This window comes from Salvia hispanica, chromosome 1 (genome assembly GCF_029641045.1).
Source record: "Salvia hispanica isolate PSC_SH4W2 chromosome 1, Shi_PSC_v1, whole genome shotgun sequence".
NCBI lineage: Eukaryota > Viridiplantae > Streptophyta > Magnoliopsida > Lamiales > Lamiaceae > Salvia > Salvia hispanica.
In genome coordinates this window covers 11,399,807-11,418,121 of record NC_142692.1, presented here as the reverse complement: position 1 = coordinate 11,418,121, position 18,315 = coordinate 11,399,807, and the positions used below count along the sequence as shown (strand labels likewise).

Below are 18,315 nucleotides of genomic sequence, written 5' to 3'. Positions count from 1 at the left end.
TGTGAATCCTGTATCGAAGGCATGATGACTAAGAGACCTTTTAGGTCAAAGGGGAATAGGGCCAAGGAAGTACTTGAGCTCATTCATACTGATGTGTGTGGACCAATGTCAACTGAGGCAAGGGGCGGCTATCGATACTTCGTCACCTTTATAGATGACTTCTCGAAAGTTGGATATGTCTATTTGATGCGCTACAAGTCTGAAACTTTTGACAAGTTCAAGGAGTTTAAGGCTAAAGTAGAGACGCGTCATGGTAAGACTATCAAATGCCTGCGATCTGATCGCGGAGGCGAATACCTAAGTGCCGAGTTTTTGGACTACTTATCAGTAGCGGGAATTCAATCCCAAACGACTGCGCCGGGCACGCCCCAGCAGAATGGCGTAGCTGAAAGAAGGAATAGGACCTTATTAAATATGGTCCGCTCAATGATGAGTTATGAACGATTACCTATTTCATTTTGGGGGCAAGCATTGCTTTCGGCAACCTATCTCTTTGACCACTTACCTTCTAAATCAGTTCCTACTACCCCATATGAGTTTTGGAATGGGCGGAAGCCCAATCTGGAACATCTCAGATGTGGGGGTGTCCGGCCCATGTATTGGAAAAGGATCCAACTAAGCTGGAATCTAGGACGGAGGTATGTGTGTTTATAGGATACCCTAGAAGAACGAAAGCTTATGAATTCTATAGTCTCAGAGATCAGAAAGTGATTGTGAGCACTCATGCCACATTCTTAGAGGAAGACTATGTAATGAATCATAAGCCCAACAGTGAGATAGCTCTTCAAGAGCTAACTCAAGTCACAACTTCCATTAACCAAGAACAATTACCTAGTGTAACAACAATTCCAGAAATTTCAACTAATACTCCAGATATTGTAGTGCCGCGTCGCAGTGGGAGGGTCTGTCATGAGCCCGATAGATACATTGGTTTGGGAGAGTGCATGGATCACTCCTCGGACAGCAATGTACTTGATCCGTGGAATCTTGCAGAGGCGCAGGCAGATGTCGATCATTGCGAATGGGTGAAAGCAATGGATTCAGAACTACAATCAATGGTAGACAAAGACGTCTATGATTTGTCTGTCCTACCCGAAGGCTGTACTGCCATTGGGAGCAAGTGGATATACAAACGTAAACGTGGACCCGATGGACGAGTTAAAGTCTTTAAGGCAAGACTAGTGGCTAAGGGGTATACCCAAAAGGAAGGCATCGATTATGATGAGACCTTCTCCCCAGTGGCCATGCTCAAATCGATCCGTATACGTTTGTCTATAGCAACTTACATGGATTGGGAAGTATGACAGATGGACGTTAAGACTGCGTTTTTAAACGGGAGTCTTGAGGAGACCATCTACATGGAACAACCCGAAGGCTATGTGGTAAAGAGCAAGGAACACATGGTTTGGAAGCTTAAGAAGGCCATTTATGGCCTCAAGCAAGCATCTAGATCATGGAACCAGTGTTTCGATCAAACTGTTCAAAAGTTTGGATTCGAAAAATGCCCCAATGAAAGCTGTGTGTATAAGAAGGTTGAAAAAGGAAATGTTGTGTTCTTAGTTTTGTATGTAGATAGCATTCTTCTAATTTGAAACAATAAAAATATGTTGTCATCAGTGCGAGCTTGGTTGTCCAGCCAGTTCGAGATGAAAGATATGGGTGATGCGGGACACATTCTTGGTATCAAGGTTCTTAGGAACCGAGCTAAGAGAATGTTGTGCTTATCCCAAGAATCTTACATCGATACAGTACTTAGACGCTTTAGCATGCAAGATGCCAAGAAAGGTTTTCTACCTTTTAGACATGGCATCCATTTATCTCAAGAGATGTGTCCTAAGACAACATCTGAGATAGCAGAGATGAGAAGAATACCATATGCCTCGGCAGTTGGTAGTCTCATGTATGCTATGCTTTGTACTAGACCTGATATCTGCTTTGCTGTTGGCATGGTAGCAAGATATCAATCAAATCCCGGCCAAGGACATTGGACTGCCGTAAAGAACATACTCAAGTACCTTAATCAGACTAAGGACTATGTTCTAGTTTACAATGCAGCCGAGCTCTGTCCTTTAGGATATACAGATTCAGATTTTCAAGCTGATGTAGATTCGAGAAAATCAACTTCCGGATATGTGTTTACCTTAGGAAGTAGAGCCGTAATTTGGAAGAGTGTAAAACAGAAATGCATTGCAGACTCTACCATGGAAGCCGAGTATGTGGCCGCTTCGGACGCTGCAAAAGAGGCTGTATGGCTTAAGAACTTCCTTCTGGACTTAGGTGTGGTTTCGAATATGCCCAAGAGCATCACCATCTATTGTGACAATTCTGGTGCTGTGGCAAATTCGAGAGAACCACGGGCTCATAAAGCGAGCAAGCACATAGAGAGGAAGTATCATATTATACGAGATATAGTGCAGAGAGGAGACTTAAAAGTGGTCAAGATTGAGTCAGAAAACAACTTGGCAGATCCTTTCACGAAGGCATTAGCGGTAAAGCCGTATGAAAGCCATGTTGAAGGAATGGGAGTTCGACTAATTCAAGACCTCAATCCGCTTTCAGTATAAGTGGGAGAATTTGACGTTAGTTAGCACATTTTGTATACTCGAAAGTGTTTTGAGTATAAGTGGGAGATTGTTAGAGTTTGTATACTAGAAATCATGTTTCGAGTGATTGAATACTGTAAAACTCTTATTTTATTTTCCAAGGAATAAAACAGATTATTTTTGTCATAATGTTGTTATGTTTTACATTTAATGGATGTTAATGCATGTTTAAATGTATAAGTTAACTTAACAAAGTCTAAGTCTTTGTTTTAGTAGACCGGTTGTGGGCGTCGTCCACTTTAAGCTAACACGGTCAGTTCTAAACAAAGAAAAAGATGAATTTCACAACCTAGATGGAATTTGACTATCCATCGAGAAAGGTTGCAATGTCAGTCCGCATATTTCTAAGCCTTACTGAAATAAGATGACATTGGTGTGGTATAGCACTGAACGGATCTAACAGCAAGACTTGTCCTTGGGCTATCTACTGAAAGGCGAGGTCTTGATAATATTTGTTTCTTAATCAATGTAGGTTAGCATTGAGCATACGGTATTGATTATGCACTACTTTGACTTATCAAATGGTGCGGGTTTTTCGTAACCCAATTATCCTGATATATTGGGTAGTGGTGATCAATATCTAGCGGTGCTAGGATTGCTATTATATTGAATCGTGCACGAGGAGAGTCTCGTTTGATAATGTCCTCAAGAGGAGTGCGAAACAAGGTTTTATTATTCGGAACCTAGCTAGTTGGAGTTTGATTACTCTATGAATAGTAAATAAGCGTTTCATGCTAAGTCCACTCTTGGAATTAATAAGAAGTTAATTAATTAAGTCAATAGCAGACATTAATTAATTAATGGACATTTTAATCTTAAGCACGGGAAATGAAAGTTACACAGAAACCCAGATTACTAGTAATTTCGGATTTGGATGGGGAGAGTTCAATGTTACTTCTGTAGTGGCTGCTCGTAATATTCCAATTATAACTTATATTAAATTGTGGGTTCAATTTAATTAGTAAAAAGTAAATTGGATGAGCCCATATCCAAAACCTTCCATAGATTCCTGTCTGGGCCCAAAAGGAACTTAATCTAAATAGGAGAATAAAGGAGACAGAAATAACAATATTTTCATTATTTGAAATTTTCGAAAATATCAGCCCCGTCAGCTGTAGGAATTTTCGAATTCTACTCCTATTCCTAAAAGGATTTCTTATGTCTTCTTTATTTAATTCCTAGTATTCTAGTAAGATCAGCCCACACTGATATTGGGATACAGTTCGGGAACCAGAGAGAAGATTTGTGGTCTAGTACTCAAAGCATCACGTGGAGAAGAAGCTAGCCATCTTCAATTCTTTGGAGAATTAATTAGGTATTTTTCTGCTCCGTAGAAAAGCATGTTTTAGGTTTCAATATTCTTAAAGCATGATTAATTCAAGTTATGAGCATGATACATGTGATAATTACGCGAATAGGTTTTGTCTAAATAATCTGCTAAATAGATCTGATTATTATGTAATTGATTTATGAGAGCGCTTCCGCTGCCAGTTCCTACACTTCATCCAATAAAATTCGATGCATGCACACAGTAGGGCTGATTCCTTTGAGGTCCGAGATGGACCACCCTATAGCTCCCTTATGCTTCCTAAGCACGCGCAACAGCTTATCGAGTTCAGTAGGAGTAAGTGATGAAGAGACAATTACCGGATACGTCTCATTCTCTCCTAGAAAAGCATACTTGAGATGTGAAGGCAACGACTTAAGGTCCCCCTTCTTCTTTTCTTTCTCTTCTTCTTCCGCCGGATCTTTAAGTGGTAGAAATTTGTTGTTTCTTCTTGGAATCTCTACACCAGAATCAAGGGCTCCCATATCTAGAACCACAAAATCGGCTGGAAAAATAAATTCCCCGACCTTGACTAGGATGTCTTCAACAATCCCATTCGGGTACGACACTATTCTGTCCGCCATCTGCAGTGAAATAGTGGTGGGTCTTAGCACTCCAATCTTCAACTTCTAAAAGAAAGAATACGGCATCAGATTGATGCTTGCACCCAGATCACATAGAGCTCTTCCCTCTTGACAATCTCCTACTATGCAGTGATACGATCATGGAAGCCGTGCGTCAAGGATTTCAACTACAGTTGGATTCAACTGGAAATCGTCCTATTGAGATGACATCCGAAAGCTATAAAACTACCACCATTGTCTTCGTCTTGGAAACAGCTTCGCGTGGGTATCTTGTACATCCCAATCGGAGTCCGAATGAGGGAGTTATGGCGGTTTTACGGAAGTCACGCAGAGAAGGCCGGGAGCTTCGGGAAAAACGCCCGGGCCGGGCATTTTGGCATGTGAAAAACGCCCGACCGGGCGATTATGCCGATTTTTTAGATTTTGTGGACCAACTTTCTATTTTTGGACCCATAGTATAAATACCTCTTGATGTCATTTCCTTTCTTTAGGTTTTTGATGAATTAAAGTTTCTACCCTAGAGAGTTTCCTCTTTGAGGATTGTATCCAATTCCTTCCTTGAAGGTTGCTTGTTTCTATCTTTGATTGATTCAAGTAGAGGTATGCATCAATGGAGTGTATCCATTGAGTAGTGGAGCCAAGGGGTGATAGAGCTAATGAAAGTTGCCTAGGGTTGTCTCCATCTTTTTGGTTAAGGTCCTATGGTTGTAGCTCTCTTATCTCATCTTTATACACATGCTTTCCATTCCTAATCTTCCATCCATTCTTGTTTAGATTCAATTTTTGTTGGTTGGATCTTTATTATCTTTTGTCTTGTGTTGATAAATTGAAAATCAATCTCACAAAAATAGTTAGATCAAGCATCATTAAATGGGTAATCCTTGGGAAATGGATCACAAAATACATGGATCCACATCATTTGGTATCTAGAGCCTAGTACCCACTAGGTGTTTGATCTATTGTTGCTTTGGGTTGGGTTATTTTTTCTTTTGTTCTTTGTTTTGACTCTATTTTTGTGGGGATGATCGGATTGATCAATTGTGCTTAGATTAAGCTTAAATTTGGTGTGTATGATCTATGTTATCTGACCTAGCTACCTGAAAAATTTCATCAAAAATATCCTTCGTTTGCCTAGTTAACTGTGGAGATTAACATCATTGCCCTGTTTTGGCATAGTTGGGGAAAACCATACAAAACCTATCAAATTATCAAATCTGACTATATATGGCTATTTTTCCCTTGATCTAGAGTTGTTTGGAAATCTATCCACTAAAATTCATCCAAATTGGGCGCGGGGATCAATACCAAAAAAATTCATAAAGATCAGCCAGATTTCAGCAAAAAGCTTCATCCCATGTCTTGTGTTCGTTAGTGTGTGTGTTTGCTCTAGGCCTAGTTTTCCTTACTTTCATATGTTTAATCATTATTACTTTGGTATTTACTACTTGGTGTCCATATGTTCTTGAGGTGTATACCTTGATTGAGTTGTCCGGGCGCCAACGAGTGGGAATTGGATCGAGAGTGTGTGATACTAGCCCCACTATATCCTAAACCTACCGAGTGACATTGGTGAGTGACTTGGGGGGGTGTTGGGATACTACATTGGGGTGAGTTAGCTTCTTAAATCTCTCTTTCTTAATTTTACTAATCTCTAAGACTAGTCCCTAGTCTTTGTTTTTGTGTTTGTAGTAAACTTTGATGCCTCCTATGACTCGATCCAACAAAATGGTGGACATCCATGAGGAAGTCGAGAAAGGCGCGGGCTCAAGTAATTCTAAACCCGAAGGGGATCTAGTGAGCATGATGTCCCAAATGATGGAAGATTTTAGTCGTGATCTCAAACAAGAGATGAGAGAATGGGATGCCCGGATGGATGCCCGGAGGAAGGAGTTCGAGACCCGATGGAAATCCAATCAAAACACATTGGTTGGAGCCTTAAAGGAGGTTCGTGCATCAAGATCCGTCACTCCTAAAAGTGACCATCTACATCTCAAAGCTTCCGGCATAGAGCATGTAGTGTCGAGGGGTAATGGAGCCAATAGGCGGTTTGGAGGAGGAAATGAGGAGTATGGTCGTTTTGGGGTAGGAAACCAACATGGAGGGGTGGAGTCTTGTGGGGAAATTGAAGGAGGGAATATGGCAAATCGGGATGAGAATGGAGGCTATGGTAGATTTGGGATGGGCAATCAACAAGGGAGAGTTGGGCTCTATGGTGATGATAGATGTGACTATGAATCAAGGTACTATGAAGATGGACTTGATAGGGGAAGTCGTGGGGAACGAGTTCCAAAGTCTCATAGAGAGTGGCATTCTAGGAGAGTGAGAGATCATGTTAGCCATTAGGGGTTTGAGAGGCCAATTGAAGAAGAAGTCTCATATAGAGCTCGATTGAGGCCTACCTACCTACATGGTGGTGTTGACACGAACCAAAGAGGTAACTCATCAAGTCATTTGACTACATCCTCTTCTTTCCATTTCTCACATAAGCCTCATGATGTATATGGAAATGTCTCTTCTTCGAAGAGCTTAATCCAAATTAGTAGAAAAAAAGAACGAGAGAGAGAGAAAAGGCTTGAGAGTGAATGTGAGTCTAAAAAGCCAAGAGAGCGTGATAAAAGACAAGAGTGTGAGGTGCAAAAGTCAAGAGAGAGTGGTGGGGGTGAGAGAAAAGAAAAATATCAAATGAGAGAAAAACCACAAGCACAAGTGAGTAAAGGGTGCTTGTTAGATTCTAAGGTCAATCTTGGGTGGGCACCAAATGATCCTTTGCCTCTTGCCCTTGGTGAGGAAACTAAACCCTTACCCACTAACACTTCTTCTATGTCTTTTTGTGTTCATGAATTTGTAGGAAATTTAATTGAAGGCATGGAAGTGAGGCATCATGTTGTACATGGCTTGGAAACTACTCACCCGGAGAAGGAACAAGAGGAACGAGGGCAAGTGGATGAACTCCTTGCCCAAGGTTCAAGTGCACTATCCTTATCTCCTTGTGATGTTTCATTGAATGAGATTATATTAGAGAAGCCCCTTTGTGTTGATAAATTTGTTATTGATGTCTTGTGTAAAAAGTGGTCTCATGAGCTTGAAACTTTGAATGCTAAATCTACCTTTGCACCATATATTGATCCTTTCTTGGTAAAATCAAGCATTGAGAGACATGAAATTTCTCTTGTGGCTTCTACCTTGAATGTTGGAGTGACTTCCTTGCATGCTAAGATGCCTAAACTTTCATTTGTTGGTAATTTTGAGCTTCATGTGTATGTGGATGAGGATACTAAGACCAAGAAGAGTAACATGGATAATGACTATAGAACTTGGTGTTTGCTATGTCTTCATTGCAAAGTGGTTAAACCCTTCAATGGGATTGGAGTATTCTATGGCCGTTTTGTGAAGGATTTTTCCACTCATATGTCTCTTGAGGATGATGTTGTGACTAATGGCATAAAATTGCATCGTTCTCATGTTTGTGGTATTGTTTTAAAATTGCTAGAGCAATTGTGTGGGGCTAATTTGGAAACATTTCTCATGATACTTGATGTAGTTTTTTACAAGTATCATATGCATGGTGTTGAGTCTTGTCTCCATGTCGTGCATGAAGGTTTATGGACACATTGCTCCCTTATGTTTGAAAATCTCTTGAAATTGATGGGGCAATGGGATGAAATCCATATTGATGAACTTTGTTAAATGATAATCCTTCTTGCAAACTTGATGTGTGTTGTGATGAACCTACTCTATGTGTTAAATATGGGCTTGTCAATTTGTGGAGTAGCTCTCATTTGAGCAAGAATTATGTATCAATGGTTCCTTATGGTCTTTTGTTGTTTAACCTTGAGAATAGGAATCTTGTGAATAAACCTTATTCGGTTACCTTTGAATATACACACTATGAGGACCCTTTCTTGTATATGCCTAGTCTTGTTGAGAATGCCAAATCTTTTGTGAAGATGTTCAAGGATTTGGGCATCATTTGTATGAGGATGATCGAACCAAATAGAAACAAGGTGCTTGGGGCATTTGTGTTTTGGCATGTTGATTGCTTTTATTGCATGTCCATCAAACCATTCAATGGAGTTGGGATGTTTTATGGTCTATTTGTGAAGAACTTTATATCTAATGGCTTTGTTTGGGACTACATTGTGAAGGAATGCCTATGTTTATTTGCACATATATCTTATACATATATTGTGAGGTTGTTTGAGTTTTGTTATGAAGGGTATCTTGATGATTTTGTCTTGATTTCTTATGGGGGGATTTGGACATGAAAGGAATGATTAATTCGTGCTCTCATGTTTATTGTCACTTGGCCTTGAGCTTGAGGGAACATGATTCTGGAGGCCCACACAACGTCTTTGGTGTATTATTGTCTCTTAGAGCCGTTAGTGCTCTTAATCCTTTTCATCATACTTTCATATTTGATTTGCTCTTTTTCCATTTCATAGGTGTACGAAATCCGGATTTGAGGAAAAATCCTTTCCAAGGAGGGGAGGATGATATGACCACGAGTGCTAGACGTCAAGGGTCTTCATTTCGGCGTGAGCCATGGGTTGATTGGGGCCCAAGGATGAAAGAGAAGACAAGCCAATGGTCCAACAAAGCTAGAGGGATTCCCGATGAGGCAATGAATAGAGACGGCTCGGATTTGAGGACAAATCCTTTCCAAGAAGGGGAGGATGATACGATCATGAAAGTCGTGCGTCAAGGATTTCAACTACAGTTGGATTCAACTGGAAATCGTCCTATTGAGATGACATCCGAAAGCTAAGAAACTATCACCATTGTCTTCGTCTTGGAAACAGCTTCGCGTGGGTATCTTGCACATCCCAATCGGAGTCCGAATGAGGGAGTTATGGCGGTTTTACGGAAGTCGCGCAGAGAAGGCCGGGAGCTTCGGGAAAAACGCCCGACCGGGCGTTTTGCTTGTGAAAATCGCCCGGGGACAGGGAAAACGCCCGGGCCGGGCATTTTGGCATGTGAAAAATGCCCGACCGGGCGATTATGCCAATTTTTTAGATTTTGTGGGCCAACTTTCTATTTTTGGACCCATAGTATAAATACCTCTTGATGTCATTTCTTTTCTTTAGGTTTTTGTTGAATTAAAGTTTCTACCCTAGAGAGTTTCCTCTTTGAGGATTGTATCCAATTCCTTCCTTGAAGGTTGCTTGTTTCTATCTTTGATTGATTCAAGTAGAGGTATGCATCAATGGAGTGTATCCATTGAGTAGTGGAGCCAAGGGGTGATAGAGCTAATGAAAGTTGTCTAGGGTTGTCTCCATCTTTTTGGTTAAGGTCCTATGGTTGTAGCTCTCTTATCTCATCTTTATACACATGCTTTCCATTCCTAATCTTCCATCCATTCTTGTTTAGATTCAATTTTTGTTGGTTGGATTTTTATTATCTTTTGTCTTGTGTTGATAAATTGAAAATCAATCTCACAAAAATAGTTATATCAAGCATCATTAAATGGGTAATCCTTGGGAAATGGATCACAAAATACATGGATCCACATCATGCAGGATATGGTAAAACTCTCGGGATCCTTCATCTTAGCTGGCAGCTTCTTCTGAATAATGGCGCTGCAGCTCTCAGTCAAATTCACCGTCTCATATTCCCTTTATCTTCTCTTGTTGGAGACCACATCCTTTAGAAACTTAGCATAACTGGGCATCTGCTGTAGTGCCTCCACCAGAGGGATGTTGATCTCCACCTTTCTGAATATATCCAAGAACCTCGAAAACTGAGCATCCGTCTTCTTCTTCTGCACCCGTTGAGGATAAGGAATCCTCACTTCAGTAAAAGTGTGAGCTGCAGGTGTTGTGGATGGGACTGGAACTGCGTTCTCCTTAGGTAGAGTGGTGACCTGAATCGTCTCCGTTTCATCTTCCTCAACTAATTCCTCATCTTCAATAGTCTTCTCCGCTACTTCATTTCCTGAGGGCATTGAAGGTCCCTCATAGCTCGTCCCACTTCGCAAGTTTATAGCTTTGCAGTCCTTGGGATTGACAATGGTGGTAAAAGGGAATTTTCCCGGTTGAGTAAGAGTACTCACAGTCTGGGAAATCTGGCTGATCTGAACATCAATGTTCTTCAAATGAGTGGCCATTCCTTGTACATCCATCTCGACCTTCTCCATCCTCTGATTGTTCTGCTCCATGACTTTATTAGATTGTAGCATGAAGGACTTGAGTATATCCTCTGTGGTCATCTTCTTGGGGTCGTTCACCATCCCATCAGTAACTGTGAATCCCGGAGGAGGTTGCAGGGCATTATTGGGGTTCCCAGAAGAGAGATTGGGATGCCCCTTGTTTCCATACTGGTTGTATCCTCCAATATTAAAGTTCGGTCGTGAGTTGTTGTAATACCTGTTGCCTCCCTGTTGCACATAATTCGCATCCTCCATGTTTCCTTTGGGCTCTTGAGACGGTTGCCCCATCGCCATGCAGTCGAACTTCATGGTTAAGGTATCCAGCTTGTCAGATAAGGTGCTCATCGTATCATGATCCGTGGTAGAAGCCACCCTATGCACCTTACTCCTTTCGTTGCTCCATCCTTCATCACTGGGGGCAAGTTCTTCAATCACCTCCAACTCCTCCTCCTCTCCTTTCCTGAGAAGATTACCTCCCGCGCTAAGATTTAACTCCCTTTGTGCTTCAGGTACACATCCCTTGAAGAATGTAATGACTTGTACTGTTGGGGACAACCCATGATTGGGGCACCTCTTCAGCAAAGCTTTGAACCTCCCTCATGCATCTCTAATAGTCTCTGCAGGAGTCATCTGGAAGCCAATGATCTCGTGTTGTCTCTTAATAGCCTCGCTAGGGGGATAGAACTTCTCCAGGAATTTGTGGACCATGTCATCCCATGTTCTAATGGACCTCGGTGCCAAGCTCTCAAGCCAATCCTTTGCTGCGTCTTCCAAAGAAAAAGGAAACAGCCTCAGTCGGACCTGATCATCCGTTACTCCATTCATCTTCGTCGTGTTGCAGATCTGAATGAACTTGGTAATATGCTTGTTGGGGTCATCTGAGGATTTTCCCCTAAAAGCATTATTTTCCGCCATCTGGATCAGTCCTGGTTTAAGCTCAAAGGTGTTGGCGGCGATATTGTTGAAGACAGTTGGGTTTGCCACTCTGTGGTATACATATTGATTCTGCACCGGCACAGCTGGTCCACGATTAACCTATCGGTGTAATTCCTCTAGCTGTCGTAGAAGCTCAACATTAGTGGGAGGAGGGGATGGTGGTCCATTGTTGCCTCCATTGTTGTTCCCTTCCTCGTGCTCCATCAGAATAGGAGAATCGGGATCAAGCTGAATATAATCCTAAACTGGTGATCGAATAGGTGAGAGGTCCCTCCGATCTGAAGATGCTCCTGTGCGGTTTGGCGAAGAAGCTTGAATCTTCTTTGTGAGTCTCCTATATGCGTTTCTTTTCCGATTTGATGCTTCGATCTCTGGGTCGAAAGGTTCTTGAGGTAAGCCTTTAGAACGTGTGTGCATACACCTGAACAAGAAACACAATTGTGAGAACCCGAAAAATTAAAAGAAAAAAATAAAGCAGTAATGTCTGAAGTAGTAATCTTGATTATTATCACGATATCAAGCTATATAACACAAAAATTATCCCCGGCAACGGCACCAAAAACTTGACTCAACTTTATTTTACCCAATTAATACCCGCAAGTGTACGGGGTTATCGTAACAAACAGCAAGCAAGAGTATATCGTATCCCACAGAGACAATTTGGTGTAAACCTAAGTACCGCGAACAAATTTCAACTACTATCCAGACGATCGAAATTTTGGGTTTGAAACTAATACTACTAAAAGCATATAACTCAAAGATTAAAATAAGCACTTAAACAAGAAAACAATTAAGCAAGTTGTAGAAAAATGATAGAGAAACATGCAGAATTCAAGGATCCGATGCACAAGTCATAGCCTAACCCAATTGAAACCGATTTACCATTTGAAGTCTTCAGAATTGTTGAATCAATCACAAATATAGATTAACCCCCCCTCCCCCCCGGTGAGAAATTCGTAGATTAGGTGTAATAATTGAAGTCCCCTTCTAATTCTTAGACCTAACTTCTAATAGTTCAATTAGATTAAAGATCCAACTCAAAACCTCAACTCTCTCGAGTTTTATTGAATTAAGGTGTGAATTATTCTTCTTTCAAGGTTAAATATTTCATCTCCCGATTATTCTAAGAAACCCTACACTCCCAATTGGTGATCAAGCAATTGTTAGGAAAAAGCACAAGAGTAATTCAAACAATTACAAGAGGAAGATAAAAACGAAATCAATTGGATTAAAACTATGAAGCAATGCATCTTCACCAAGAATTCTACATGAAAGATGTTTAGCTACTCATGTTCATGGAAGAAAACAAGTCTAAACTAAAGAAAACAATGGAAAACATGATAGGGAGTACAATTGGCGGAAGAATTGAAGCTTGAATCTTCAATCTTCTTCCAAGAGTGCTTGAGAGAGATGGGTTGTGTGTTTTACGGCAGTAGAGAATGAGTAGAGTTGCCCTAGACCTTCCTTCTTATTCCCCTCTTCAAAAAATCGCGTTTGCAATAAGAAAATCGCCAGAATGACGTACCCGGCCGGGTGGAATTGTTGTACTGTAAAACCACCCAGCCGGGTGGGACTTCTTCGGCACTCTCTGGACTCGCCAAGGCTTAATTACTCCACCCGGCCGGGTATAGTTGTTGTACTAGAAAATCACCCGACTGGGTGGGTCTTCTTCCGAGCTCTCTGGACTCTCCAAGGCATCTAAATGCCACCCGGCCGGGTGTCATTTTTGCACATAACCTCACCCGGTCGGGTAGACCCTGTTTCGCCCCATTTTTTGCCTATTTTGCCTAAAACACTCAACAAACACGTGAACTCTAAAACATATAGTAATTGGCTGGAAATAACCATTTTGAGCCTAAAAACTCAACAATTAAACATATCAACACACCAATCACGACACTAAAATACGAGTTTGTCATTAGGGGAGAATGGGTCTCACCTCATTAGAGAGAAAAGAGTTTCAAAATTAGAAAGTGCATATTCTCGTGAACCAGACTAAGGAGGAAAGAATACATATTCTTATGAGACGGAGGGTGTATGTCATAATCTCTCAATCTGGCTTATAATGATTTTTTTTCCCCTTTACGTTGTCTCTCACATTCACATAGAATGATATTTTAAAAAATAAAAACATCACTTTATATCTTATTCTATATCCACTTTAATACTCTCTTAAAGCTACTAAATATGAAATAGTACTACTTGTTTTTATCACAAAATTTTTTATACTCCTATTGTTTTATGAGTTAAATTGATAGAGAATAAAGTAAGAGAGAGAAAAAGTATAAATGATATTGTTTCTATTTTATGAAACATTTCATTTTTAATAGGACAGCTAAAAAATGAATACATTTCATTTTTAATGGGATATATAGAGTACTCCCTCCGTCCACGAATAAGAGTCCCGTTTTTTCATTTTGGTTCGTCCACGAATAAGAGTCCCGGTTCATGATTACCATAAATGGTAAAGAGACCACATTCCACTAACTCATTCCACTCACATATCATTTAAAACTAATATATACACAAGTGGGATCCCTATTCCACTAACTTTCTTCCACTCACTTTTTTTAACATTTCTTAAAACCCGTGCCAAATGAGACTCTTAATCGTGGACGGAGGGAGTATATAAAACAAACTCCATATAAAATCTAGTAGCGAAATAGAAATGACCGACTTTAGTGAGACAGATTAAATATAGTAGAATATATTTAATACTCCTCCGTCCCAAGATAGTTGGAGCATTTCTTTTGGGCACGAGATTTAAGAGTTTGATTTGTTAAAGGTTAAAGTGAAGAGAGTAAAGTAAGATAGATGAAAAGAGAGTGAAGTAAAAGAGAGATTAAAATTTTTACCAAAAAAAGAAATGAAAACTACCTTGGAGCCAGAGACAGAACCATAAATACAAATTAGCCGGTGCTAAATTCAATAAAATGCAATAATATTTTTATCCATCATTTTTTCTTTATATATCCACCAATTTTTCTTTATAGTGACAAACTCATAGTTTAGGATGTTTTGGTGGGTGATTAACAGAAGTTGTTGAATAATTTGCGATATAAAGTTTAGATTTCATCCACTTATTTGCGATTTTTAGAGTTAACGAGTTTGTCGGAGTCTTGATTCAAAAACAGGTCTAAAATGAGCTTAAACGAAGTTGAACGAGCCAATACAGAGAGTTTGCCCGCCTAGGCGTTTTCTAGGTGAAGAAAAATCCGCACGGGCATTCTGGTTGGAAGTACACTTCAAGATACAGAAACTTCACCTGGTCAGACATTTTTGCAACTTACGGGATACAAAATAGAACACCCGGTCAGGCGTTTTGGCACTTGCGGATCGCCCGGTCGGGCATTTATGATAGACTCTTTGTTTTGTTCATTTTCACTCCAAGTAGGAATTCTCACACTTTCGAACCCTAACTCCCACCCTACCAAATTAAGCAAGAGATGAAGAGATTGATGAGGATTTGAAGACAAGGATCTTCCACTTTCAAGAGATTGAAGGAGAAGACTCCCCAACATTACTTCCACCTATAGGGAGTTCTTAGTTTCATTTTTCATTCATGTTTTGCTTTGTTTTCTTTATATATCATTTTGTTTTGACTTTGATCATGAGTAGCTAAGTTTCTAGTAGGAAATTGGTGAAGTTTGGATGGATTGTATGGATTGAATCTATGGTTGAATGCTTATCTATCTTACTTTGTTGGTTTTGTTGATTATTGAGCTTTCATAATCTAATTGCTTAGCTACAAATTAGATACATATTTTTGCCTGATTGTTGTCATTGAGAAATGCATGGATAGGATAGATGTGTGATCAACAATTCTGTGCAACCCATGTGATCGAGAGATGCATGTGCTAGAAAGAGGGCTTGAGTCCGTAGGTCTTAGGAGTCGACTTTGACTTGTAGGGAGAAGACTCCTATATTAGAAGCCGACCAACGCGTTAGATGCACTTGAGAGAGGGTCTAACCATCTATCCCGACTTTCCCAACCACACTTGAGGCCCAATAGATGAGCATGACCCGTAGGTGACATACTTGATCCATTCTAACAGATCCATTTCCCTATCCTTTTCCAATTTGTGTGAAAACCATCTTTTACTTGCTTTGCTTAGTTAATTGTCTCTAATTGCTTATTTGATCTTTGTTCTCAGTTAAGAAAACCCAAAAACACTTTTACTTAGTCTAGATAGTGCTCAAAGTTGCATCATAGTACTCAAACCGACTTTAGTGTTTGTGGTTCAATAATTTAGCTTGCCACGTGCTACAAACCCCCGTACACTTGTGGGTGTTATTTTGATTGCAAAATTAGCACGCGTCATATAGTACTCCTTAGTCCCATCAAAATATGAGCATATGATATGACATAGAAATTAAGATAAAATTGGTAAAGTAAGAGAGAAGAGGAGAAGAGTAGTTAAAATAGTTTTAGTGGATAATGAGACTCACATTATTATTACTCCCTCCGACCGCGAATATGAGTCCCGTTTTTCCATTTTAGTTCGTCCGCGAATAGGAGTTCCGGTTTACTTTTACTATAAATGGTAATAGGGTTCCACCTTCCACTAACTCATTCCACTTACATTTCTTTTAAAACTAATATATATAAGTGAGACCTTTATTCCATTAACTTTCTTCCACCTACTTTTCTTAACATTTCTTAAAACACGTGCCGCCAAGAAATGAGACTTCTAATGGCGGACGGAGGGAGTAGTATTTATTGGTGGTATAAGTTGTAAATAACTTTATGTATATCGGTAATAAATTGGGATAACTTTCCACAAATGGAAATGCTCATATTTTTATGGGACGAACGAATATGGCAAATGCACATATTTTTATGTTATGGAGAGAGTAGTGTAGTTACAATTTTTCTTAATGGTAAAAGTGAAATGTGACTCTTATTGTGGGACAGACGGAAATAGCATAATGCGACTCTTATTTTGTGACGGAAAGAGTAATACTACTCCTTCCGTCTCATAATAGATGTCACACTTTCCTTTTTAATTTGTCATATAAAATATGTCACATTTCTTGTTTTCGAAATTTTTTTTCTCTCACATTAATATATATACTCCCTTCGTCCTATAAATGATGTCTCACTTTCTTTTTTTGTTTGTCTCACTAAAGATGTACATTTCCATTTAAAAAAAACTTATCTCTCAAAATAATATAAAATTATATTTTCTCTTTGTACCTAACATACAAAATAAAACCTCCTAAAATTTCGTGTCGTCCCACAAGTGTGATATCTTTTGTGGGACGGAAGGAGTACTATTTTCTCTCTACTTTAATAGTATATCCTAAAAAGTAAAATCTCATGTGACTATCTAAGAGCATCCACATCCATGCTCTTAGGCAAGAGCACAACACTCACATCCATCTCTTCCGCAAGTGCATACTCAAGGGTCTCACCATTCTATTATTCAATTTAAACACTTAAATTACTAAAAACATTTCCACAATATTAAAATGCATTAAAAATACCAGATACTATTACAAATTACTAAAAAATTAAAAATTACATAATTAAAATCCTAAAAATTAAAAATTACATAATTAAAATCCTAAAAATTGAGATTGAGAGAGTTGTTTGGTGTAGTGTGATTTTTTGTGTTTGAAATGGGGTATTTATAGATGAAAGTGTGAATTTCGGAGTAAAAATAATGAAAAAATAAATTAAAAGTGTGGAAAAAATGGATATATTTTATTGGAAAGTGCGAAAATATTTGTTTTATTAAATCTGATTTTTTCAGATTTTTTTTTAATTTTAAAAAATAATAAAAAATGATAAACTAACGGTCAACCAGAGCATGCCACGTCGGCTGCTCGTGCTCTTGTTGTCGTGACCGTGCCGTCGGCAAGAGCGCAGCGTTGAGCACATATGTGCTCTTGCCGTCGTTAAGAGCACAACTATTCCGCAAGAGCATCGATGCAGATGCTCTAAGGAGTCTATTTATCATGAGACGACAAACAAGTAATCTATATGTTTCTTATTAATTGAGGAGTACTTCTTTTTGGCATGGAAATTAAGAATAATGTGTTAAATGGTTAATAAAGTAAATATTAAAATAAAGTAGTAGAAGAGATGAAAAAAACAGGGTTATTTTTTAACAAAATTAAAACTGACTTAGAAAAAAAAATGAGTCAATTAATATTGAAAGGAGTATATTGTAGTAGTAATTAATTGTCTGAGTCAGTGAGATGCGAAATTATCAGGTTTGGGCCGTCCATCTGCAACGAATAGATCCTACGGATACCTCCAAATGGCAATGGGACCCCGTCGATACTCATACGCCGCCGCAACTTGCTCTGCTTTTAACCTTTCCTTTCATCAAACAATCAACATCCACCAACGGTCTAGATTCGGCGGCGCTCAAATCAATGCACCCTTCTCAAAAATCATCTTCTATTTACTTATTTACATTTATTCCGGAATTAAAACACGGTTAATCAAGGAAAACTTTAGAGTGTAATTTAAATTTATTTCCTGTTATAATTACTCCATTTACTCATCAATAATATTGTAATTTGAATTTATTTGCCATCAAAAATACAGCATGTATTATTCATCAATAGTATTGTTGATTTCGTTATTAAGGAAAGAGATAATTGGATGATTTAAAAATTGCAATATATTTTTATATAAAAAAGGAAAAGGAAAAAGAAAAAGAAAATAAATCGAGCAGCCTAGATCCCTAATTATTTGTCTTTATTTTG

The 18,315-nt window shown here is 39.1% G+C and overlaps 1 pseudogene; it reads left to right on the top strand.

Annotated features, from left to right (window-relative positions):
• Window positions 1-6,239: 6,239 nt before the first annotated feature.
• On the top strand, window positions 6,240-8,779 carry LOC148933243 (uncharacterized; annotated as a pseudogene).
• The last annotated feature ends 9,536 nt before the right edge of the window (window positions 8,780-18,315 follow it).